Genomic DNA, 26,248 nt, shown 5'->3' on the forward strand with positions numbered 1-26,248 from the left:
CATGGGCGTTACTTACCTTTAAGATGTGACGTGATGAATTGCTGTTAGTGAATTTAAGTCTTTAAGGCGACAAAGACGCCATTATCAACACCTCCCTGGATATGAACGAGGTCGTGTTATAGGGCTACGAGAAGCTAGATTTTTCGTCCTCGATATTGCAGAAAGACTTGGCAGGAATACAGACGCTGTAAATGATTCACACCAGCGGCGGAATGTGAGCTGGTTATAGGGCTTGGTGGAGGTCCATTGTGTTTTCCGATGAAACTTAGTTCTGCCTCGGTGCCAGTGATGGCTGCATGTTGGTTAGAAGAAGACCAGTTGAAGGCCTCAACCAGCCTGTCTGTGTGCTTGACACACTGGAACTACACCTGAAACTATGCTCTGTGGTGTGATTCCGTATGACAGTAGGGGCACTCTCATGGTAATCCCATGGATACTGACAGAAAATTTGTTCCTCAGTTTGGTAATTCGACCTGTTGCCTTGCCATTTATTTAGAGAATTCCGAGGGCTATTTTCCAACACAATAGCGCTCGACCATATACCACTGTAGCAACCCAACGCGCTCTACAGAGAGTTTACATGTGGCCTTGGCCTGCTCGATCACCACACCTGTCTCTAACTGACCACTTATAGGACGTCATCGGGAGAAAACTCCGGAGTCATCCGCAAAAACCATTAACCGTCCCGGTATTCACAGACCAAGGGCAACCGGCGTGGAACTCCACCCACAATCTGACACCCAGCACCTGTACGACACAATAGATGCACGTTTTCGTGCTTGCATTCATCATTTTTGCGGTTACACCGTTTATTACTGTACCAGCGTTTCACATTTACATTGACTTTTTTCGCGCTTACATAACCCGCGAACTTGCAACGTTAATTACTGACATAAGTTACCAAGGTATCTCCAGAATTTCATTATTTTATATTAATAATTTGTTGATGTCGTAATTTTTTTGTGTCAAGATTTTAAAGTCAAACAGTACGGGGTGGTTCAAGGGGTAAAACTTGTTTGACTGTCTCATCAGAAGGCGACCATTTGGAAGCCGTATTCCTTATTGTTGCTTTTAATATGAGCATAGTTTTATTCATTCTTGAGGTGTAATGAATGTCGGAACGACTGATACAGTATATAGAATAGTCAAAATGGTCTTCAATGAAATCAAAAACACGGCGGCAAGACCATGAGTGCTGTAAGAATTCCACTGTTAAACGCAGAGGAGAGAGCGGATCGAAGGAAACAGTACAAGACCCTTAAGAGCGGGAGGTATTCAATGATGTGTTAGAAGAAGATGTGAAAGTCGATATGGAAAAGGTAGGGGCTGGGCTCCAGTACTAATGGCAGAATGTCTTAGAGATTTGGGAAACCTTCACACAGACAGGTTGATTGCAGGCCGTCAGCTGACCTCCTTCTAACGACCATCACTGTTACCGACTCATAGACAGCTTTCATTAGAAGACGCAAAGGACACCACCCCGCCTTCCAGTGAGCTCTCGCTTGACACCACTGAAGTCGAAGATGGCGTTGGTGTTGGGTTAGTGTAATGCACGCCACAGGCCAACTGGCTCGGAGATATCTTTGAAGCAATCGATTTGTAACAATTAATTCTGTCACTGTGGTGTCAGCTGCTGCTCAGATTGTTTCTGCAGACGTAGTACGATGAGTCAGAGCCACACGCTGAACACGGTGGTCTTCCCTCTCGGTAGTGCCACGTCGCCATCCCGAGTCCAGTCTTCTTGCGAGCGTACATTCTTGCGACCACTGGTGCTAGAAATCATGTACAGTGGATACGTTTTTGCCGAGTCTTTTTGCAATATCCAGATCTTCGTAGTCTTTTTTGCAAGACCTCATTCAAATTTTGTGAGATAATCTTGATAATGGTGTCTTTGTCGCCTTAAGGGCATTCTTGATTAACTTAAAGTCACAACGTCAAATATAATAGCTAACTGATACTCTCGACCTTTACAATGTGTATTTAAGGCACACCTGATTCTTATCTTCTTGGTGAAGACAACTACTCTCCTGAGCAGTTGTAGCAAAATTTGAACAGATACAACCTTCCAGGCGCAGAAGTGCGCCTACCAACTAAAAACACGGTTACTAACTTTCTTTTACGTCGCGAAACTGCATCTTGGTGTTGCGACCTTGTTTCCATCAGCGTCGAAGAAGGGTTCAAGAGTGGGATTAAATAATGAAAGGATATAAGTGATGAGAATCATTGATGACATTGCAATTCTCAGTGAAATTGAAGTGGAATCACTGTATCTGTTGAGTTGTTTGAATAGTCTGATGAGTACAGAAAGTGGACTGAATGGACAGAGAATAAATCGAAGAACGAGGAAAGTAATGAGATCAGAGAGAAACGTATCACGCAATAGACGAAGGTCCGGATTTCTGCTACCTTGCAAATAAAATAACTCATGATGGACGAAGCAAGGAGGCTATGAAAACCATATTATCACAGGCAGAAAGGGTATTCCTGGCCTAGACAAATGCACTAGCATCAGACATTTCTGAGAATGCACGTTACGAGCAAAAGGAAATTGAAGCATTTGAGATGTGGTGTAACAAAAGAATGTTGAAAATTAGGTGGACTGAATTGGTAAGAAATGAGGTTCTGCGTCGAATCAGGAAGAAAGAACGATATGATACGGTGTGATCTGATTATGGTCCGCCCCGATAGCAACATGGTCAGCGTGACCGACTGCCTTCCTAAGGAGCCAAGGTGCGATTCCTGGCTGGGTCGGGGATTTTCTCCTTTCAGGAACTGGGTGTTGTGTTGTCTTCATCATCATTTCATCCCCATCCAGAGCGCAGTTCACCCAATGTGGCGTCGAATGTAATCAGACCTGCACCAAGGCGGCCGGATCTTCCCCGTAAGGGGCCTCCCGGCCAATGACGCCAAACGCTCATTTCCATTTCATCTGATATATGAGGGAATAACTTCCATGGTGCCATAGAGAGTAAAAACTGTGGAGGAATAGCTGAGGACGTTGGGTGCAAGTGTTACTCTGATTTGAAGAGGTTGGTACATGAGGAGAATTCGTATCAGGCAGGTCAAACCAGTCAGAAGAATTACAACCAAACAAAAAGTGTTAATACAAGCAGAACGCAAGCTGAATACGAGCTGAACACAATGTGGTCGTTCTGGTGTCATGACACAGAATCACACGTGTTCAGCAACGCCATCCAACGCAACCCATAGTGCGTTGGTGAGGCTTATGTGATATTCTGTCGTTCTGGCTTTGTCTCAGACGAACTGGAAGGTGGACGCTGGAAAATGGCTACGTATGAAGCAACATCAACCGTTGTTCTGGAATTGTTTAGTAAGGGTTCAGATCGCAGAAAGTCCTTAATCTCGCAGAAAAGTGGGGGTCAGTCGCAAATTACCATCTCAACGTGCCGAGTGATGATGATTGTGCTAGCATGCTCTGGTTATATGTGTCCATGAAGAATGGGTGAATTGGATAACAACAACCTTACGTGTTGTGTAACAAGGTGAGCACATCGCGTAGCTTCCGCTGGCGGTGCTGAATGTAGCCCCTCAGGCCAGGAAGAACGATGCGATAGCTCTTGATGACCGCTGCAGCAACTTTCGCTGTCTGTACTACACTGTACTATGTAAACGCACTGCCTTCCAGCGGTGTGCATCACCTGCAGGATGGTCCGCCTCCACTCCACCGGTACGAAGACGCTGTGGACCGTCGGCAAGCAGCGGTCACTGGACGATGGTGCTAGCTCTGTGAACATTTTTTCTGCACTCCGTCTACCATGCTACCGCCACCTTTACCTCCGACAAATCCCTGTGGTCCCCGCCAACATTTATTTCACAGTAAACTAGGAGGCAGAGCAGATAAGCATTTCTAACTAGAACGGTAGCTCTCCCACTACTCTCCCACTACTCACGACACAACTGTTGCTGTCTTAAAAGTTTTTCTTACACTCTAATGACCCAATTAAAGGCAGAACTCCTAGAGCAGCATCAGTACCGTGGAACTTGACGAATCACCGGTTACCGGCTCAGGTTTAACTGAAGGGCCGGCCAGCATGGCCGAGCGGTTACAGACGCTTCAGTCTGGAACCGCGCGACTGTTACGGTCGCAGGTTGAAATCCTGCCTTGGGCATGGATGTGTGTGATGTCCTTAGGTTAGTTACGTTTAAGTAATTCTAAGTTCTAGGGGACTGATGAACTCAGAAGTTAAGTCCCACAGTGCTCAAAGCCATTTGAACCATTTAACTGAAAGTGTTTGAGGCGATCATTTCACCCAACTACCAATCCTTTAGCGGACAGACATCTCACTCGGAGACTGCAGCACCCTTAAGATTCGCCTCAGTGGCATACTCTGCCTATAGAACTAATGCATCTTGAATAATTGAAGTACCTGTGGACCAGTAGATGAACTCTATATACCGTATGATCAAACACCAACATGAACTAAATTGTGGAACTCAAAGATTCTGGCTGCTCTTGTACAAATGGTGGTACTATGAAGCACTACGAAATGACGACCACGTCAGTCAGGGAAAGTATATTAAATAACTGTCACGTATGCCACACCAAGATTAGAAGAAGGGGAGACAGGTAGTTTGGTGGGACGGAAGATTTAATTTGGGGACGTGGGGTAGACACAGAAGACAACGTATTTGTATAGATGGAAGACGATGGAATGCATTCTCGATTTTCAAAGCCACCGAAAGCAGCACAAAAGCGAACAGCGTCCGCCTAGAGAAGGTTTGAGTCATGTTGAGCACAAGACGCCTACAACTGCAGGTAGAACGTAGTAGTAGCCCAATTCAGTTCCCCTGAAAATGCCCGTATTCAATTCCAAGAAGTCTTTCAGTCTGTTTTCTTGTTCAATAATTGTTTGAACTTCTCTGACGTCATTTATTTATGAGAATAGAGTCCTAAAACCGGCTATTCCACTGAACAAAATCAGTCCCCATCATGATAAGATTCAGCATGTGTGTGAATATTTGAGCAAATATTCAACTTAATCATACCACACCATGGCATCTGAGAGCCGGAATAAAATTTAAATCATTACAGTTAGATCCAGTCATGAAATGAAACGACCAGTCAGAGAGGAGATAATTATAAAATTTCCTCATTGATTAATCACCCAAACTCATCTGTTCAATAAAGAATTAAATTTTTAGAACGATGTTTGATACACAAAAGGATGAGAGAACAACAGAGAACCAATATTTAAACACCACGACTCCACCCACCAACTTAACTGCTGAGAAAATTCACTCAGAAATGCGTTCAGCTTGAAGCTGTTGGCATCGGCGTGGAGAACTGAGCAAACAGCCGACAGCAGTCAGAGCATCGCGAATTGCCTAACCCAATTACAGAGCGCCAGGGCTAATCTGCAAAGATGACATCTGGCGGGAACATCCCGTCTGCAAGTCTTCCGTTCACTTACATTTTTCTAACGCCATTCTTTGATTTCTCAGGTGGAACAAAGCGGAACGAATAAGCACTTATCCCTAGCTTCTCACTTTCCACATGTTGGAATTACGCAGAAAACCTCTTAGTTTCATGCTAATCGAAGCTAAACAGTCCTCAGGATATGAACTAAATGCATTTCAGAGTTGTTGTAATATCAAAAATTATTTTTTTTTTTGTAAAACGAAACAATTCTAGGTATTAGGCCCCGCCTGAATTTGATGCACGCCGCTGGAAGGCGTGTGCACTGTTGAACATCATCAACAGCATTTAACGGTTTCAGTGGGCAGTACTATTATTCTGAAACCCATTTCACAACATTCAATCTAGTTGTTCAGTGACATGCAGTACAGTTATATGGTCAAAGATATGATGTATATTTAATTCTTGTATCCAACAGAATAATTTTTTTTGAAAGTTTGTGATAAGGTCTTATGGGACGGAAATGCTGAGTTCATCGGTCCCTAAGCTTACACACTACTTAATAGAACTTAAACCAACTTACGATAAGGACAAAACACACACAAATGCCCGAGGGAGGACTCGAACCTCTCGACGGGGGAGCCGCGAGGATCATGACGAAGCGGTTAAGACAGCTTGGCAACCCCGCGCGGCAACAGCATAATTAAAACTCTTATCTACAACATACAAAACCAGATATTATACACAATCCAGTCACACTAATATCAAAAGACTGATTAAACGCCTCTTGCAGAGTGAATGTGCAGGAAGAATGTCACTGAAGTTCTGAAAGGCATCGACAGGGGGCCATGCCAACCACAGTGCTGTGCCCAGCACTGGTTGAGGATCCATGACGCGAACAGCTCAGTCAAGATGGTTCTACAGATTCTCGATTGGATTTTAATCCAGGAAGTTCGGTGGACAGGGGAGTATGGCAAAAGCGTCCTGATGCCACGGACGTAAACTGTGATCTGTTTGACTTCTTGCATTTTCCTGCTAATATGTTCCCCAATGCCGAGGAAATCCCTGACTGCATGTAGGGATGGACATGGCACCCAACGATAGAAGCATATTTGTGTTGATCCAGACTTCCTTCCTGAATAACTGTATCACTGAGGGAAAGCCACGAAAATTACCCCAGGTCATAACGCTCTGCCCTCCAGCCTGGAACCTTCCAACAATTGTTTCCCAGTGTTGGCTTTCAGACGTTTTACGCTGTACACGATAACGGCCATCTGTTGGATGGAGGGTAAAACATGATTCACCTGAAAAGGATCGTGCAGCCACTCGCTGGAAGTTGGGTTGCGGTACTGGCGTGAAATTTCAAGCCTTCATGGCTGATGAACTGCAGTCAGCATAGAAGCATTAACCAGGCGCCTGCTGCAGAGGCCCGTACGCAGAATGTTCACTGAATAATCGTTGAGGACACACAAATGGTAGCCCTTGATTCTTGTGGGTGATCAGTTGCTCAACAGTTGTACGTGTTTCTGCCCATACACCTCTCCGCAGCCGCCATTTACTCCTATCGATTGCGGCCTGTGCTGGACAACAGTTGTCTCATCGACGGTCTTGGATAGCGACATTTTAGTATGCACCGTATACTTTAATCGCCATGGTGGCCCGCAAACAGCTTACAAACTTAGTCCTTTCAAAAATGTCTCCACTCTTAGCCAGAGAGCCTTTTGAAGATTAAATAAAACGGTACCTTTCCACTCTACTATAATAACTGAAATAGTATTCACATTCCCCTTGCCCCCCCCCCCCCGCCCCCCCACCACCTCTCCCGGGTGACACGCTTTATATTCCTTTCACTGACGTCGAATATAGCCTGTAGTCCACTAACATGACTGGAATATGTATATGTCATAGTATGCTTGGCCTATTTTAAACGTGAAAAGGAGATTAATCTCTTACTCTTCTCCTTATTTCATCAGGAACTTGAAATTATTATTATTTTCTGAAGAAAAATGGTATTCACATCATTCATTATAACATACTGTGTTTGGCTGTAAGTAACTTGTATATCCATGAACACATTTCAAATTGGTTTAACGAATTTTCTGCCTCCACATTCTGCTCGATAATTTCTTTTCGGCTGTACTGTTATAAACGTGAAATATGTAACAAAATAGATAATGATAATAATACAACTTGCATTTTCAAAATGATGTTAGTAATCTTACACCCTCACAGACCGCCTAGAGAATCAATGCTGTGCTAAAGTACTGAATTCAGACATGAGAAAGAAGATTATAATTGGCATGAAAAAGACAGGAATTGTGATCACTTCATACATAAGTATTGCACCTCCTGATAATTATCTTACTCTACCTTCAAAGAGTCGTCATCACTGATATGTGTATTTTGAACCGAAGGACAGCTAAAAAATTGTACCATGACTATCACACATAACTAAACTATCGTGGAAGTTTATGAAAATTGGTGCTCAGACCAATCTCTGGGTTGGGCCCACAATTTTCATCTACTACTACCACTCCTTTTCCCCATAGATCACCCTCTTTTATTCAGTTAAAAAAAATTGAACTGAATTTCATGAACCAAACAAAATAAAAAATCAGTTACATTATAAAGTTAACCAGTTATGAAAATTATTTGGAAATCAGAGAAATTATAAATTTTAACCATATACAAAGGTAATTGAAATCAGTTATCTATAAATTTTTAATTCAATAAAAAATTAAATACCTCACATAAGAAAATTTTTTTATTATTCTGAAAATAAATTCCAGAAATATGAACCCCATAGTAAATTAAAAAATACATTCTCATTCTAACATTTTAAAAATGTAATAAATACTAGTACTGAAATATTCACAACATATATAAACTTGTTTTCTCATTTCAAGTAACATATAATAATCTTTACCTCATAAATGAATGAGGTGTTAAACAAGTTTGCTGTAGTCAAAAACACATGTTGTGAAGAAAATAATTTAAGAGGATCTTATACACTAACAAATGTTAAAATAATTGATTTTATAACCAACCTCATTATGAAATGAAGAATAATGAAAAGAAAGAAAATTGGAGATAATTACCCTTTACTAATACTGAAAACAGCGGTGAAGCTTTTAAAAATAATGAAGCTATACCATTCCAAGAATTTTTTTAAATCAAGGGAAACAAAGAAACAGAAAAACATTTGATCAAAACACAGTTGATGAAGTGTTTAAATAACATTACGAAATATTAATTTAAAAATAATATAAACTAAACTGAATGTAGTCAAAGAAAATTTAAATTGCATAATGGAATAAAAATAAATTTCATAATTTATTGTGGGTACAGAGTGAGAAACATAATGAAGTTATGAAACTTGTACATGAAACTAAAAATTATATGGTTGCTAGTGAAAAAAAAAATCTAAAAAATTAAAGAGAAGAAAACAAAACGTTTTCACATAAATGTTTAGTTTTCAAGCACTTTGTTCTGGTAGGACATTAAATAGAATTATTGGAATACTGTTAGCATGTACAGGCATGTTCCATTGAAAACATTTGTCTTATATTGAACTAACGCAAAAAAAAATAAAAACAGAGAAACCAGCTTGTCATAATATTTGAAATGATGAACAGAAATGTTATCTGTAGTCAATAGTTTTGATTTTAAATCTTGTTGGACAAAATGTAAAAGTTGTGACTAAACAGTAATTATAAAAGGCTTGCTACAGACTTTTAAGGAAAAAATAATTAATATTTCTTTTCATGTTGAAATTCACAGTATTTAAAAAAACTGAGAGTAAAATTGATGTTTCTAGTAAAGTTCATTAATTTGACAAAATGTCAAGTATACCTATAAAGAAATGACAAAGTCTAAAAAAGAAAAACATATGAATTTATTATGTTTTAAAGAAGAAAAATATTCACACTGCTGTTAGACAAAAGATTTATTTAGATTCATTCAGCTAAGAAAACTAAGTATAAGGAACCAAAATTTTTTATGTATTACATTTTTATAATAAACAAAAATTAGACAATCACTAAAAAAGTTGTCTAATTAATAAACCATGAAAAGGAGACATGCAAGAATTTTTCGATACACAAAATTTAGAATTGTAGGTACACTCAAAAAGTTTTATTTGTTATTTCTGCAGATTCTGAAACTTCTAACAGTTTTTACAGAGAAAAATATAAAACTTAAATGTGAATAAATAAATCAAGCAGAATTAAAAAGAAGTTAAAAAAATTAGGTAAATTCATATTTTAGAGGACAAAATGAAATGTTAGCCTACTGGAGACCAATACAGAGATAATAAACCTGAAATTTGGATATGATTCTCATTCTATTGGATAAGGTATTTGGTTCTGATGAAAAACAAACAAATGTAATACCAAATACTAAAAACAGATATATTAGTTTTAGTGAAAAACAGAAAATAAGTTTCTTGATACAATTAATTATGTGGTTTCAAGACTTGATAAAGTTTCTTCAAATTTGAAATGTATCAAATAAGAAATGTTATAGAAAACCTGATAAATACTTCAAAAATAATCTTCAAAATTATTTCTTAAAATTTATGAACAGTTCAGTATCTGGGAAAACATGGAATTGTAATATATAGAGTAGGTATAAATTTAGTCACAGTGGCAGAACTAAATGGTAAATTACTAGCAAAGCCAAATTTTAAAAATTAAACAATATTTAACGAAAATTTAGTCACTTTCCATATGAATAAAAGTAAACTTTGTTACTAAGCCAATTTATATGTATAATTGTGTAAGTAACTGAATGTAATTTAGTAAAACTTATTTATGTAGTCTGTAATTACTAGAAGAGGTTCTTCAGATTAATTTTGAAAAACCTTTTCAAGTTTCTAACCTCAAGTCAATGTCAGACTACTCGGTGCCAACAACTGCAATCATATTTTGCCCCTTTCTAGTTCTTGGTTAACGTAGCTCAGTATGCATATTAACTATCAAAGAATTACATTAACACCACAGATAATCATTTGGAAAATAAATGAGTTTACAAATAAGTTTTCCTTGGGATAAGATACTTAACCCTGGCAACATCTGTGCCTTTGCCCCTAATTAGATTCATAAATCATAGGAGCACCAAATTCTAGACTAGATTCAAAAGAGCCATAATGTTAGTTTCTTGATGAAAATATTTTTCATTTTCTACAAACTTCCCATCACCTAAATTAAAATATCTATTTATTAATTCAAAAGGTATAATTTTAGGCAAATCACTGCAAAATATTTCTTGTCAGCGTCAATAATTTGATTATTAAAACCTAAAATGTCTCCAATACTATTTATTATATTCATATGTATTTTAACATCTCTCAAATAATGTCTTTAATTAAAATTATATCTCCTTCAATACATATTTTTTTAGATCGAATAATTTTTTCTAACCTCTTCAAACTATACTGACGTATAGGAATTATTACAGTTTTTCCCTCAAAATATGTTTTGTTGTTTTTTTGAAGTACTATTTGGTATGAAAAAATATTGTATGGAACCAACTCCTAACTGAGAACCTCATATTTAGCTGTGCCTCTTGGATGTGGAGTTTGTTGCATTACTATCTGTCTTTAATTTGTAAATGATAGTTGTGTAGATGAGAATCTCTGATACGTTCGTCTTTATATGTTCCTAATGTTGTTAAACTAAGTCTCATGTAAGTAGGTTCACTTTCTCATGTTAGTTTCCTGGGTTTTCATATTTCAAGAGTCACATTGCCATAAGGTTCCATTCTGGATTTCAAAATCGAATAAAAGTTTAGTAGTTGTGAAATCGACTTTCATTTAGAAGCCCTACTTCCTATAATATCTCCTATGAGTTGGCGACCCTTATTTAAGAAGTACATGAAGATGTTGTCTCATTGTGATGGTGTTTTCCATTGCGCACACTGGGAAAAATTATAAGTGAAATTTTGTATAATATGCAATGTTGTTACTAGCGTTAATGCAAGGATAACACGTTCTTATTCTAGAGCTCATAATAATTATGAATGCAGGTAAGTTTCAAAACTAAAAAAATCTTAAGGTTCTGATGAAGATCCTAGCAGCAACATGGATTCATAATCTCTTTTAGTGTAGCGATGAGGCGGAGTGGAGCTTGTCTGGGGTTGTGCAGGTGTGGAATCGATAAAGAGTTTATTAAACATAAAATGTTTTTCTCAACGATGAAGAAATGGTAACAAAACAGAACTTAATTTAGAGACCAAAAATATTTGAAATCTGAGCTTAAAAAGAGAATAACAACAAAAAGTACATTTTCCAAAAGCCAAAAGAAATTCAAACATTCTTTGCATCAGCCGATAGAATCAGATCAACAGCAATAATAGTAATAAATACACTTCCCAAAGCCACAGGCAGAAAAATTACAATAAAGTGAGGTCCTGCAACAAACTCCAGAACTACGAACTAGAATATAACATAAAAATCTTAGGTGGTACTTCTGGTAAGGCATCAGTTTAACTGTAGATGATACCAATGAATCTCCAGACTGTTATTTACAGAGAAACACATAGTTCCAGGAATAATTCACAACAGGTAATTTCCGTCTAGGGGATTTGTGCTGGTGGAGAGGCAACAAGAAATATCGATTGACAATATTCACCACAGAAGTATTTGTTACGCAAGATATCATTAGTCATAGTTATTTTAATTTATCAGTCTTGGCTAGTTTCCAAATTTCACTTGTATTCATCTAATTTTGACCTAATTACATTATTTTTAACTAAATTCGTTTACAAGCTAAGCTACAGTGAGTGAGAAAGCAGTAATTATGGAGCAGGTCCAGGACAGGCTATACAGGGCTATTACAAATGATTGAAGCGATTTCATAAATTCACTGTAGCTCCATTCATTGACATATGGTCACGCCACACTACAGATACGTAGAAGAACTCATAAAGTTTTGTTCGGCTGAAGCCGCACTTCAGGTTTCTGCCGTCAGAGCGCAAGAGAGCGCAGTGAGACAAAATGGCGACAGGAGCCCAGAAAGCGTATGTCGTGCTTGAAATGCAGTCACATCAGTCAGTCATAAAAGTGCAACGACACTTCAGGACGAAGTTCAACAAAGATCCACCAACTACTAACTCCATTCGGCGATGGTATGCGCAGTTTAAAGCTTCTAGATGCCTCTGTAAGGGGAAATCAATGGGTCGGCCTGCAGTGAGCGAAGAAACGGTTGAACGCGTGCGGGCAAGTTTCACGCATAGCCCGCGGAAAATTGGCTCATGCCAGAACTGGAGACCGACAGCGCCGACTTCATCTTTCAACAGGATGGTGCTCCACCGCACTTCCATCATGATGTTCGGCATTTCTTAAACAGGAGATTGGAAAACCGATGGATCGGTCGTGGTGGAGATCATGATCAGCAATTCATGTCATGGCCTCCACGCTCTCCCGACTTAACCCAATGCGATTTCTTTCTGTGGGGTTATGTGAAAGATTCAGTGTCTAAACCTCCTCTACCAAGAAACGTGCCAGAACTGCGAGCTCGCATCAACGATGCTTTCGAACTCATTGATGGGGACATGCTGCGCCGAGTGTGGGAGGAACTTGATTATCAGCTTGATGTCTGCCGAATCACTAAAGGGGCACATATCGAACATTTGTGAATGCCTAAAAAAACTTTTTGAGTTTTTGTATGTGTGTGCAAAGCATTGTGAAAATATCTCAAATAATAAAGTTATTGTAGAGCTGTGAAATTGCTTCAATCATTTGTAATAACCCTGTAGTTCTAAAGAAACTACCCACGTCATTTACAATTTTCTGTACAGTTTTTGTTCAAGGGATTTAACAATTAGGATCTTTCTCAAACATGACTTTCTCAGTGTACATTTGTTGCACGTTCGTTGTCGTTTCACTGTTGTCTGCCTCTTCTAAATTTACGTTTGGTTGAAATCATTTCGGTAAGGCAAAGAGTGAGGGTATTGAGTGTTGTAAGGGCAAATGCTTGTGGAGAGTTATGCCGTGCTCTTTCGTATTCCTCATGCTGCTGCTTGAGAGTCAGAATGAAGAGTATGACAATAGATATCGACAAATAATTTGAACAGAAGAGCTTATCTTCGCCATCTGATGGACCACCGTACCATCTGACTGATCACCTGTCTTCATTCCAGTAGACGCTGCAGAGAGGTACTGAACGTAATTCAGTGCACTAGTGCAATCTCAAGTTATCAAGAAACACTTTTCTTATCTGTTCCCGACCTAAAACTTAGTATTATTTAGTTATTTATTAGTTTAGTTATTTGCAGCATTGTAACTGATGGTTTCCTTGTCGAGTGCTACTCCATCCGCCTACATTAGCGACCTTGACTACAAAGGGAAGTATATAACACGGCAAGTTCCTTACATGGACAATAGCAAATTAATTGTGTGATTATCAAACGCTCAACGGATCGTGTTAAGGAATTGGTAAACGAATTCACGAAGTAGTTGCAACAACATGGCACGTAAAAAATCTACCATCATAGGGATCTAAGTACGTTTTGTTACGCCGCAACCGATCCCATTGAAGAGACATTTCGCCTGTGCGCATGAACTGATATCGCTTTTCATTACCCATCAATACTACGGGTTTTATCACTGGCCATAAATTGAGCAACTGATAGCTATTGTGTGCGCTTCGTTTTTGTTCATTCTGCATATTAATTAATGGGGTAACTGATCTGGTGCAACAGATTGGCTCCCAGCGCTGACAGACGTCAACGATATTACCACAAGAAAACTGTCCGACCACTAATGACGTCATTATGTTCACTGAAACAATTACTTTCGCTTGCAGTTTTTTGCGACTTGGCTTAATGTTCCCGCCGCATAATTAGACCACTATGGATCCTGTGACGACAGAATAACCTCATCTCGCGGAAATGAAACAATTATGGGCGATAAACATAAATGGCTGTTTAAGCGTTTATTCATGCATGACTACTCATTGTGCCGAACATACGTACTTACATGAGGATCCAGCATTTATGTACAGCATTACGATGGCTCTCAACTGTATTTCATTTTACAGTAACGTAACTATTTATGAACATAACCGCTACCGGTCAATTCAGTCTTTCGTACAATGACGGGATTCCATATACCTTTTTATTACAGACACATTTATGCTATTATATTTATATATTTATATTATTGATTAGCTTTCTGTCTCTGTGGCTTACTTGGCTGACGATGTATCACGCTAAGTGCAATGCGTCCATTGCTTCCTTTCCCGATGTTTAGGAACGAGATTTCTTGTTCTACTAATTAGTGAATGAAAAATTTGCTCCATAGATTGCAGGCTCTGTTTTTACTACCATCAACTCGACAGACAACAGACACACTTTCATAATATGCAGCGATGCCGACGATTCCGGCAATAGAATAAAACACTACTAGCTGTTGTGCAGTGCTCGGTAAACTTTAGATTTAGATGTTGCTGCAGCGGTTGCTTTACAGAGTTCCACCGAGGATCTGTATCTTGAAACTTTGAGATCTTTGTAAACATATAATACTTTCCTGCGGGCGTCATCTTTCATGCAGAGTACCCTAACTTCTGGAGTTCGTTCACTCGCATTCGAGATTTTATGTAGGCGTTCAGGATGACGTTGCAAGGCATCTGCTGCTATATTATCCTTGCTTTTTAGATATATGATCTCAAAGTCGTACCCTTGAAGGGCTATAGGCCATTTAGCAAGCAGTGCATCTAACAGTTTTCAGTTTTGAAAAAAACTCAATGTTGGTCGTTACAATAAACTTTTTTTGTATTCTCCAGACAGGTAATAGTAGTAGTAGTAGTAGTAGCAGCTTTATTCATCAGTAGATCTCTTTTTACAAGGATATGGGACATGTCAAAATGTTTACATGTTTGGATCAATTTAAAATAAGCTAATTTGTAGACACATATATTTACAGACTTCTAGTTAGAGTCAGTCATTAGATTTACTCCTGGTGTACAATACTTTTTTCACAAATAAGTTATTAACTAATGTAATGCCACACTGTTCACTCCTATCGCACTATCACTTACTGCACACACTGTACACACATTGTTTCATAAAACTCCACTCACTAAACACACACACACATACACACACACACACACACACACACACACACACACACACACACTAGTGATCTCTGGGTCCATTTCTGTACCGCAACTTCCCAACTGAGTCAGCATCCCAACATAACGAGTGAGATGTTGAGCTCAGAAAGAGCAAGACGTGTTAGTATTGTGCTATGCACAGTTTGGGGGTAAGTATTTCTGCGCCGGCCGCGGTGCCAGTGCAGTTCTGGCGCTGCAGTCCGGAACCGCGGGACTGCTACAGTTGCAGGTTCGAATCCTGCCTCGGGCATGGGTGTGTGTAATGTCCTTAGGTTAGTTAGGTTTAAGTAATTCTAAGTTCTAGGGGCCTTATGACATAAGATGTTGAGTCCCATAGTGCTCAGAGCCATTTGAACCATTTTTTAAGTATTTCTGCAAAGGAAAAAGGAAGGAGAAAAAACGTAAAGTGAAGGTGTTATGTGGAATGTAAGATGTTTTATAATAATTATTTTTATTTATTTGTATAACTTTATCAAACCCCTACCCTGTTTATTTAGGTAAAACTTCATTGTATAAAATTTATTGCTTAACATGTACCTTTTAGCTGCCTTTTTAAATAAGTGTATTTTTGCAGTGTCTTTAATCTCTTTTGGTAATTTATTGTACAGTTTTATTCCTTGGTAAAAAATGCTGTTTTGAGTCTTATGTCTATTTTTTCTTGGTAAATCTCAGTTAAGTCCACCTCTTGTTGCATGGTCATGGACAGAGCTGTTTGTGCAGTAATTACCAATGTTATTTTTTATGTGTATAAGTGACTCATAAACGTATTCATATGGAGCGGTTAAAATACTGAGTGTTTCGAACAGATCTTTACAATGAGCTCAACCTGAATTTTTGGTAATTATTCTTATGGCTCTTTTCTGGAGTTTGAAAACTGTGTTCATTTTTTGTGCATTTGTTCCCCAAAACAGAATGCCATAGCTAGAATTGAGTGTACATACGAATAATATGTAACTAAAAGACACTGCATATTACACACTGATGTTAGCATTATAAGTGAATAACATGCTGATGACATTCTGTTTGCACACAACTTCAAGTGAGAGTCAATATACATTCCTAAAAGTTTTGAATTTGTTACACGGTTTAGAGAGGTGCCATCTACATGTAGTTTAACATTGTAATTTTTCCTCTTCAAACTGAAATTAATTGCATTATTTTTCTTTATGTTCAATGTCACTTTATTGTTTATTGAGCAATCACTACAGGATCTTTCAGAATGCTCAAACAAATGCGAATGCTTTCGAATTCAGTATGTCGAACACCCTCTTACAACCAGATAAGTTTAGACTACAGAAGGCGATAGTACAGAACGTAAGTGTTCCATCTACATTACTTATTTGGAAGAGGCTTGCACCAAGCCTACACGTGACGCATCTGTCAATATAAATACTGGCATATCTGGGTGGTATAGCATCATGGAATTCACTAGTTCTTGTTTGGTATTTTCAAACACCAGTTGGTTGTTCTGTGACCATTACCACTGCACATTTTTTCCCAATAAATTTAGAAGTGGTTTTGAATTCAGTAGCTAGTCTGGAAGGAATGTCTGGAACAAAGACGCAAGACCAATGAAATCTTTTAAATGTTTCGTCATCTGAGGAGATGGAATTTTTGCTATTGCACTGATTTTTGCATTGATCAACAGTATAACATTTCATGTGATTAGATGGTCAAAAATCTTAATGTACTAGTGCGAGCCCTGTCTACTTTCTATGTACCCATATACCATGAAAATATCACATGCTTTCCTTAATCAACTCTTTTATTTCGCTGAATCCCTTACGGTGATTCATGATTCACTCATCCAGAGTAGCATTCTGTACGTTATGTTCAGATCATGTGTGTGTTGCTTTTGGCAAATCATCCACAAACAATGTCACCTGGTCTCGGATATCAGGTCCTAGGACAGTATGAAGTGATGCTGTAGTGCACTTGAGCTCATATTTCCCCTGAAACGCAACACTTTAAATTAGAAGCACCTCCTGGCATGTATGAAAACTGTACGCACACAAAGACAAAAAAGGATGCGTAACATGTACCATGAAGGAAATAGACAGAAGTAATGTGCATGTGTTGACAAACATGATCCAAATTTCAGAAAAAATTGCTAATTGATTCAAGAGGAAAAACTTCACGAACTGAGAAAGTCAGTAATAAATTGGCCCGTATGTGGCCCTTATGCAAACGGTAATTCGGCTTGGCACAGATTGACATTGTGGTTGAGTGTCCTCCTGAGGAATAATGTGTCATATTTTGGTCAACTGGCGAGTTAGATGGTCCAAATCCCGAGCTGGTTCTTAAATGGGGAGAGATCCGATGACTTTTCTCGCAAGGGAATGGTTTGGAAAGCATGAAGACAAACAGTAGAAACTCTCGCCATGTGCGAGCAACATCATCTTGCTGAAATGTAAGCCCAGGATGGCTTGTCATGACGGACAACAAAACAGGGCGAGGAATATCTTCGACGTGCCGCTGTGCTCTTAGTGTGCCGCGGATGACAACCAAAGGGGTCTAGCTGTGAAATGAAATGGCACCCATGACCATCACTACTGGCTGTCGGGCCGTATGGCAAGCGACAATAAGGTTCGTATCCCACTGCTGTGCAGGGCATCTTCAGACACTTCGTCGCTGATCATCGGGGTCAGTTCGATGCGGGAGTCACTAATAGAGACAGTTAACTTCAGTCGATGAGAGTCCACGCCGAATGTTGCAGACATAAATCACGCATGTCGGAGTAAAGCGCTCAATCCCTTTCTGCCTTTCTGTGGGAGACTGTTAACAGTCATTGTGGTCACTGAAGCACAAGTTGCACGTCGGATCGACGATTATGAAGAATCTTGGCTGTGAGTGCCTCCTTGACGATTGCTCCGTCCATACGTTCAGTCGTCTCTCCAAGTCGACCACTTCCTTCTTGATGTTGTGTTCGGTCATGGTTGATTCTTTCCTGCCAACACTGTCGAACAGTTGCATCGATTGTATTGAAACCTCAAGTGATTCACCGATTACTCCAACCGATTTCTTTCAGCCTAACTAAACGTCCGCTCTAAAATTCTGACGTATGCATACATTGTTCATGCGCCATTATGCGAGGCATAATTAGTGATCAACAGAGTACAGAGACTGTAAATCGTAAAGACTTCTTTATACCTCTGTTTATTATCGTTGCCTGCTGTGAGGCGAAAATTCGCTGAGCCATTTTTGGTCTTTTACTGTATTTACACGAAATCGCTGCCAGCAGGATCTGCCAGTATTAAGCATAGAGGCGATTACTATTTGGATATTCTGCCCCATGGAACGTTTCGACTAATTAATCTTCGTTTGCCAGTCTGGTTTAGACACTCAGAATAATCTGATCATTGGCTTTCACATCTGGGACTGCACTGACGTTTCCACTGGGTTTTGCTTCTCTAAGAAATGGTCTGCAAAATGGGCAGTCTGACAGTTCAATAATGTCTCATTCAAGTACCTTCCTCATCCCTTTGTTCACATCAAGTTTTTTCCACCATGGGACGCCGGCTGAGGTGGCCGTGAGGTTCTAGGCGCTACAGTCTGGAACTGCGTGACCGCTACGGTCGCAGGTTCGAATCCTGCCTCGGTCATGGATGTGTGTGATGTCTTTAGGTTAGTTAGGTTTAAGTAGTTCTAAGTTCTAGGGGACTGATGACCTTAGAAGCTAAGTCCCATAGTGCTCAGAGCCATTTGAACCATTTTGAACCACCATGGGACGGGATGTGAACTATGGCAATATGCAGTGCAGATAGCCATGGATCGTTACAGGTTTCACCTCAGGCACATCTATATACTCAGGAAATAAATCTAGCAATTGAGAACATTGTCTTCTTGTTGAAGAGTTTCACTGTGACTTCCAAATCTATAGAATCCCTTGTACAGGGGGCGTCATTAGCTACGGGCTACTGTTTGTTTTGTTTGTCTCTTTGGTCATCGAATTTACGTTTGACGCTCTGATAATATTTCGGAAGGGCATCATCAGTTTTCAGTAAATCCACTGGAACTCACACATCGTATCCCGTAAAATAGCGCTTTCCTTAGGAAAGTGGATCTTTACGTACTTATGTCTCAGGAAATCAATGCCAATAATGCAGCTCGCCGCTGGACTATCCATTGCCAGAAAAGTGCAGCACATCACTTCACTGACTAGCGTAAGACCGAGCCAGATCTTGACTTTTACACATCTTGATCTGGTGCCAACAGCTCGCTGGATTCTTCAATCACTTACCAATAAAGTTGTTGTGTTTCCTCCTTTATATAATCTTTAGAATAGATCTGTGAACACAACACTTGCACCTGAGCCTTTGTTTAAATTTATTGTAACAGGTAAGTTCGCTACTGCACATTTACTAGGGACTGTGATAGAGCTTAATAGTCAATACTGAAATTATTAACATTGGCGCATAGATCCTGCTTAATTTCTGTGGCATCGTTGTAACATAACATATTTACAAATCCACGACCGCCCCCATTCCATCCTTAATCGACATTTTGCGGCTAGGTGCGGCCGTGTGTGATCTCCCTACCTTGAGTTGGTCAAACGATTCTTATCGTCGACTACCTCTGTGATTACTATCAGTTTATTTCTCCACTCCTGATTATTTTCCCCTTTCTGCTGGCTGCAGGGCCAGTGAGTGCTATTGGCGGCATATAACAAGAATGATATCGGCTTTCTTATTGTTTCCCTATGTTTCTGTCATTCTCATGGTTTCTGCAATAGCAATTATCTCTTAGCTTACTTCAAATATTCGTATTATGTCCAGTGCAGGCCGCATGCCAGTCATCGGATGTATTCTACCTGTGAGCATTGGTTCTGTCAGCACCAATCCTATATTTATTTCTTGGTCTGTTCTTGCATTAGCATCTTCGTGTATCAAATCTACTGAAATGAATTCCTCTAAATTCGACTCCGGTACATGATTTAGTTTCTCTCGTATGTCAATTGGTAATATTGTCCTCAAGTTTCGGAGGATGTCTTTGTAAGATTGGTATATCCCATTATCGTCGTGTCTTGTTAATATATTTCTCAATGTAGTGTGATGATGATGGTTTGTGGGTTTGGGCACTAAGCAGGGAGGCCAACAGCACCTCTAAATAACGTCTCAGACTTCATTCGCAGAAGATGAGCAGCTCTGGAGTGAACTGAACACTTATTTGGGAGGTATTCTTGATACCATTCTGCCAATATTTGACCACAAATTGTCTTTCACACTCATCGAAAGTATCTCATAAGTATGCTGCCACCGTACCGACAGTGCAGTTTCTCCATGTATACATGTAAGGACGCGTATCTGTTGAATATTACTCCATGATCATTGGAACACCCCGTGGAATCTACATGTAACACAGTAGTGTGTATACTTTTTTCAAGCGTATGGCAGCTTGAAAACTGTAAAGAAATAGAAAATGAAATGATTGTCCCAAGACTGACTCTGCATACAGTAAAGTCAAAATAATCTTCGATGTAAATAAAAATAAGGATGCTAACATTAAGACTGCAGCGGGAGCTCCGCTCTGACGTGCAGAGGAGAGGGTAGAAAGATGGATAGAGTGCACTGAAGACCTCTATGAAGGGAACATTTGTCCGATGTGGTAGAAGAAACAGGAATCGATTTATAAGAAATAGGGGATCCAGTATTAGAATCAGAATTTAAGAGAGCTTTGGAGGACTTAAGATCAAATAATGCAGAAAGGATAGATAACATTCCATCTGAATTTCTAGATCATTGGTGAAAGTGGCAACAAAACGACTATTCACGTTGGTGTGGAGAACGTTTGAGCCTGTTCATACCATCTGACTTTCGGGAAAATATCATTCACACAATTCCGAAGACTGCAAGAGAATTATTGCCGGCCGGTGCGGCCCTGCGGTTCTAGGCGCTTCAGTCTGGAACCGCGTGACCGCTACGGTCGCAGGTTCGAATCCTGCCTCGGGCATGGATGTGTGTGATGTCCTTAGGTTCGTTAGGTTTAATTACTTCTAAGTTCTAGGCGACTGGAGACCTCAGAAGTTAAGTCGCATAGTGCTCAGAGCCATTTTGAGCCAAGACAATTATTGCACAATCAGCTTAACAGCTCATGCATCCAGGTTGTTTACTAGAATAATATACGAAAGTATGCAAAAGAAAATTGAGGATGTGTTAGATGACGACCAATTTGCTTTCGGAAAGGTAAAGGCATCAGAGAGTAGGCAATTCTGACGTTGCGGTTGATAATGGAAGCAAGACACGTTTATCGGATTTCTCGACCTATAAAAAGCTTTATACTACGTAAAATGGCCCAACATGTTTGAAATTCTGAGAGAAGCAGGGGTAAGCTACAGGGAGAACGGGTAATATACAATTTGTACAAGAGCCAAGAGGGAATAATAACAGTGGACGACCAAAAACCAAGTCCTGGGATTAAAAATAATGTAAGACAGTGACGTAGTCTTGCGCCCCTACTGAACAGTCTAATGAGTACACGATATGGTCAGAGTAAATCGACGAAAGGCGGAGGTAGTGAGAAGTAGCGAAAATATGAACATCGAGAACCATGACATCCGGATTCATGGTCACGATGTAGATGAAGTTAAGGAATTTTACTTCCTAGGCAGTTAAAAAACAATGACGGACGAAGCTAGGAGGACATCAAAAGCAAAGTAGCACTGGTAAAAAGGGCATTTCTGTCCAAAGAAGTCTAATAGTATCAAACATGGGCCTAAATTTAAGGAAGAAATTTCTGAGGTGGTGCGTCGCGAATCACACCATTGTATGTCAGTGAAACATGGACTGTGAGAATACCGGAGCAGAAGAGAATTGAAGCATCTGAGATGTGGTGCTACAGATGAATGTTGAAAATTAGGTGGTCTGATAAGGTAAGGAAAGAGGAGGTTCTGCGCAGAATTGGAGAGGAAAGGAAAATGTGGAAAATACTGGCAAGGGGAAGTGACAGGATGACAGTACATCTATTAAGGCATCAGGGAATGACTTCCATGGTACTAGAGGGAGCTGTAGAGGGCAATAAACTGTAGAGGTAGACAGAGATTGGAATACACTCGGCAAATCATTGAGGACGTAGGTTGCAAGTGCTACTCTGAAGTGAAGAGGTTGGCACAGGAGAGGCATTTGAGGCCGCTACAAAGCTGTCAAAAAACTGATGACGCAAACACACAAAAAAAGAATAAAAATAAATAAATAAGTAGCCTGCGAGGTGGGTCAGGGGCAAAAACGGCAGGGGTCGCCTCCCGAGTCTTGGCCTCAATGCCTCGTTCCTGTCCTCGCAGAGTCAAGAGAGGAACGGGGTCTTACAGGATCAAGAAAGCTTTATTTGGACCAATGTATTTATTTATTTATAAGAATAAACATTATTTTAATTTTTCCAATTTTTATTTTTATTTATTTTTTATTTACTTTTTTTAAATAACCAGACACTACAACCGACACCCGCAGCCTTCAAGTCGTCTACGCAAATTAATGGAGAGGGGACTCCTTGTAAACCGTTTCTTCAGAGGATCAACCATGAGCCGTGAATTGTCTTGAATTGTGCCTTCTGGTACTCGTAACGCCCCTATGGGCAAGAGGATCCTCGAATAAGGCGCCTAAATAAATCGATAGTCGTGTCTGTCCGGTACAATGCATGACGGCGGAACGCATCATTAGTCGTCGTCACGTGAAACCACAAGTCGAGAGCGGTTTCGGACGCAGCTTGCAAAACTTAACACAGCACCATGTCCTTCAGCCAGTTAACGGCGTTCGTTTTTTGCGGTGGGAAAGTACCTGGGAGCAGGACTTCGTCCGTCGTGATGTACTCTGGCTGTCGTCGCAAGAGGAGCGCCAGCGTACGTTGTATAAGATCCCAGCAGCTGCCTGTCGCAGCACATATTAAGCGGTGAGCGTCTGAATCGGCGACAGCGCAGTGAGGGCACAAAGGATCATCGGTAAGATGGAATGTAAGCCCTGACGTGTGCTGCTAATTTAACGTTCACCACCATGTACCACAAGGAACGATAGTATGGGGTGTGGATGGGTCGTCACGTCCTGGCCCAGAGGATGATTGTCGGGTGGTGCTGTTCGACGTTGTTGCTGGGTAGTCTTGCTTGATAGATGCGCCTCGTTGCCGGTAGATTCTTGGTCATGTAGCTTAGTTCGAGCAGCCCCTCAAGCACGTATCCGTACTTCAGGAATAAACTTGGACCAGCGATTAGGTGTCGTACTATCTTTTCCGTTCTTGGGCCACCGAAGTCAACGGTGAGCGCCCGTGCTCCAGCTTTTGTTTCGAGGGATTTTAAGAGATTTTGCTTTCAGAATGGTATATCTCACATGACACCACTCCTCATTACCCTCAACCTTCATTCACTGAGAGAGGGAATCGTAATTTGAAGTCAGCTCTAATAATATTACATCCACGAACACAGACTAAGTGGGACAGGTCTATTCCTTGGTTGAACCTAGCGCAAAATACTGCCACTCACGAGGCTCATAAGACAACCCCTGCAGTTTGAATGTTTGCTTATGCTGTCATTTCACCATAACTGGAGGTAGGCAAAGTTAATATATATCGTGCTCATCGGAGAGAGCACGCCAAATTGAATACTGGAGATATAGTTTTCTTCAAGAACTTGAGTAACAATGGAAGATTAATAAGAAAAGCACAAATAACGTGTACCCAGTTTCATGGGACGTTGTAAGATTGCAACAGCTCTCTCCATAGTTAGCCTTCTGTTGGAGAACCAATCCGCGGGCAAGGTGCACCGAGTTCACCCAAGTCTTATTAGACTGGTCCTGGTACTTACATTTTTGTAAGAACCCCTCCTCCACTTTCCTGTGTCGGCTCTCATCGATACTGAGCGTGGTCATTGACTGTTACCCAGCAACTGCATCACGAGGGGCGCCCAAGAGGTCGTGAACAGCGACTTCCTAACCTTCCACAGGTTACTGGCGTCGCGTTGTGGGGTTTTTAGTGGTCAAGAACACAGATTCCAGCTGGCATCGAAAGCCCCAACTCCACTCCGAACGGACAAACCGGGTGGGCGCCTTCTGGGCAGCTTGTGGACGAGTACACGACGCCAGTCTCGGGGTCTTTGCGAGGTGCGGACAGGAACCGAAACAGACATCTGTGCATAGTCTGAACGAATCATCAGGACTCGGAGCGCGGCCAAAGAGGGCATGGTACCCCAGTTGCAATTTCGGACAGACACTGTTCTACCAAGAAGAACTATACCTGCTGAGAACGCCTCTGAACATTGCCTGCTGCCGTGCTACCCTGGAGCCGACTATAAACATAACGTAGACTCTGTTTAGCGCTGTTTGATAATCTCCACTAACCACTGAGTTGCAGTCGGTTTTTTTGCTTTGTGTTTGCTATTGGCTCCGTCGGTTTCGAAAAGACCTGATTATTTACTGCTTCACGTTTATCTGCATCCACTCCTTCATTTCTTCTTGTTATTGCAGGTCGGAATTAAGTATTTTTGCCTCAGGTTTGCGGTCACTTAGTAGTTCCAGTTCCGGGGTAGACAGGCAGAACACATCTGACTGGTACAACTGATTTGATTTTCCTCAGTGACAGTACCTAACTATCAGAGTTTTATTATGTGAATATTGAAGCTCCTGTTAGTAGATTTAATTCTGTTTCGTTTGGCTTCCAACTGGCCGGTGTGGCCGAGCGGTTCTAGGCGTTTTAGTCTGGAACCGCGAGACCGCTACGGTCGCAGGTTCGAATCCTGTCTCGGGTATGGATGTGTGTGATGTCCTTAGGTTAGTTAGGTTTAATTAGGCGACTGATGACCTCAGAAGTTAAGTCGCATAGTGCTCAGAGCCAGCTGACCCATTTTTTTCCCCACTGACGAACGTCTTGGAGGAAATGCAACTCTACAGTCGCATGAAAAGAAAAGTGGATAAGTTAGAACGATCAAACAGAGCTGAGGGATAAGCAAAGTTGCCTCGTCAGGTTCCTATTCGATACATTTTTGATCTGCAGTTTACTGTATTTGTTACTAAGCTGTCCTCCTCCCCAGTTCTTAATCACTTGCAAAGTTTTATCAGTTTCTCCTCCCTCTATCCCTGTTACGTTGCCTCTCGCTTTTGTGTGTCCCCTTCCCCCGACCCCTTTCCAACCCCGTGACTGATATACCCATACAATTCTTATAATTTGCGAGATGTAGCGTCGCCGAGAGGCTCGTCGTGCACATTGACACTGCTCGGATATACACGAAATCGTCAGCTGACGGATGCCAAGTAATACTTAGCTACACTACGCTACCGTCCCCTCTGGAGGCTCCATCTATTTTCAGTTCTTACAATGTCTTCTTCTACAAAATTTTCGAAGCCGTCGGAGTCTGTGTAGCGGCCGATAGTCGACCGCGTGCGCGGAGCCAAGGCGTTGATAGGTGCAGCGGCGGCGGCCAGCTGGGCTGCAGCTGAGTCGAAGTGCATGGTCACCCGGGAGCCGTGACATGGACCCGGAGTCGAGATGGCTAAGTAGCCGACTGGCTTAATGAGAGCGTGTCGAGTACCAGCGACTGCAACACTCGAGGGCGGGGATCGTGTCAGTGGAGGCTGAAGTGACTCACAATAAACAGGGGGTACTCTAACAATAAGTGATAAATCCGAACACAGAATGAGCCTGTAAGAGGCGTAATTGGCAATTGATCAAAGCAGGTATCAAACACGAGGGTTGTAACTTTAATGGATCCCGGGTTCGATTCCCGGCGGGGTCAGGGATTTTCTCTGCCTCGTGATGGCTGGGTGTTGTGTGCTGTCCTTAG

Source organism: Schistocerca cancellata, chromosome 2 (assembly GCF_023864275.1).
Source record: "Schistocerca cancellata isolate TAMUIC-IGC-003103 chromosome 2, iqSchCanc2.1, whole genome shotgun sequence".
Taxonomy (NCBI): Eukaryota; Metazoa; Arthropoda; class Insecta; order Orthoptera; family Acrididae; genus Schistocerca; species Schistocerca cancellata.